Raw genomic sequence first — 2,362 nt, 5'->3', positions numbered from 1 at the left:
ACAGCCCCCGGAAAAATCATTTTCCGGGCGCTGCGCCGCTTTCCGGCACTCCCGACATGCTTACGCTTCATTTTAACATATAACCCAATTCGAATCTCACCAAATACGACTATAGAAACGCGATTACAATTCGTTTAATTCGTTAAAACGATATAACTCTAATTCAATCATTTCAATCTCAAAAATCATTAAATTACCTCGACTTGATGCTCGAGATTGATAGAGGATTGAATTCTTAATCCAACGGCGCGAGAATCACTCGATTCGGACGAGAAACGGCGAAACGGCGACGGATCGAAGTTATCGCCGAAACCCTCGCCTCCCATTTCTTTTCTTCTGCTCTCAGCTCCTTCTTCTTCTTCTTTCATTCATATCTATATATTGGCTAAAAGTCTGTTTTGATCCCTCACTTCTTTAACTTAAACCAATTCTCTTTTAAACTTTCAATTCTAACCAAACGGTTAATTATTCACTTAAACTCTAATATCTACGTATTATTTATATCCAAATAAATAATACTACTCGAAATATTATTATTCCCATCGATAATATTCTAATTACTATTTTCGAGGCTAAATTGGCTAATTTGCACTTTGGTCCTTGAACTCTTCAAAATTGACAATTTAGCCCAAAACGAATCCGCGTCCAAATTTTAAAAGGTCTCCGATTGACCTGAAACTTTTACCACCAATACTATAAAATATTTCGCGGACCTTGGCGAAATAATTCCATTTTCGGGACTTATTGGTTAAATTACCACTTTAGTCCCTGAACTATAATTGTGACTTTTCTTGATATTTTTCCTTATTTTCTTATTCTAATCCTCAAACATACATGTCTTACTCCATATTATCCTTTTCTTTAATATCCAATATCTTTATCTCTGCAACTCCGGTCCTTCTCTGCCGGACACGTTGCACTAAACGGTACCTGAACTTACGGGGTATTACATTCTTTCCCCCTTATAAAAATTCGTCCTCGAATTTTCTTACAACCTTTTTACTTATCTTAAACCCTTGACCTTTTCATTTGTTCCTTGTTTGACCTTCAATACTATATACTTTGTATTCCATCACACGCTTTCTTGACTCGTCGCTCCTATCCTTGTACGTCTATCATCGATATTCTTATTAAACCCGACGTCTTTCTAATATCACACAATATTCACCTCCTCTTATCATAAGGGCAATCTCCTATCTCCAAAGCATAACTATAAATCGATTCCTATACTCAACTATCCTCTTTTCATACTACTATCATACAGTATGAACGTCCTAGTTCACCGTCCAATCATTTTCATTCCGCTATTCACGCACATCTATCATTCACTTCTCGTATACAAACTTCATCCTTCATATCCACTTCTTCTCTTATATCGTCATTTAAAATCTTTGGCATCCCGTCAAAGAGATACTTACTTTCTAACTTACCACTAATCGGATACATATCACTGTCCAACGTATTCACGATCTTAGCTATATTCTAGCGTGTTGTTTCGAAACTAAGTTCATATCCTAGAAGCATAACGTCTATGTTTTCGCAACTATACGTATTCATTCGCCTCTTGGTCTTGACCGCAGCTTGCTCGCGAGCACTTCACTTCCGTTACAGAGTTCTGGTCTAGGTATACTTACATGAAAACAAAACTCTTTCAGAATTCTTTCGATAAAACGATTCATCTTGAACTTTAAATCAAATTTCATTTTCATTTTAACAAAATTGTGCACTAGGGTGATGACGTCTCTCATCCCCAAAGAGTTGCCACATCTCACCTTTTCGTCCGAACATAATGCATATGATGCATGTCCTATCGATGTATGTACAGATATATGTAGTGATGCACTTCAATCAATGTCGTGGCACTTATCGATGACTGTCGCGGGTCTAGGCACAATTATGTTTTCCAAATTGTTTAAACAAACAACTTTCAAAAAGTTTTAAACTTCGGGTTTTGTAAGTTCTCTAGACATTTAAACTCTGTACACGGTAGGTTCTTCCACTTCTGTAACTTCATACTCCTTCCTCTTGCACATCTCGACATTTCGATAATTCGATTTCGATACCATCTATACATCGTATACGTATTTCGCAAAGAAACAAACAAAGGTTTCACAATCCATCGATCATACTTGTCATAATAGAACAAACAAGAATTTCACAAATCCATCGATCATACTTATCATAATGAAACAAACAAGAATTCTCAATCAATCATAAATTCACAATCAATCAGTTCGATCTTAAAACAAATAATACAAACGACTTGGATCAGACATGGCTCAATTCTATAGCTGCAGTAGTTCCTAGCTTAGTCTAATGACCTAATACCTAGGAACAAACAAACACCAATCACAGACTCGCA

This window comes from Mercurialis annua, linkage group LG2, assembly GCF_937616625.2.
Source record: "Mercurialis annua linkage group LG2, ddMerAnnu1.2, whole genome shotgun sequence".
NCBI classification, from domain to species: domain Eukaryota; kingdom Viridiplantae; phylum Streptophyta; class Magnoliopsida; order Malpighiales; family Euphorbiaceae; genus Mercurialis; species Mercurialis annua.
This window is presented reverse-complemented; position numbering follows the sequence as displayed.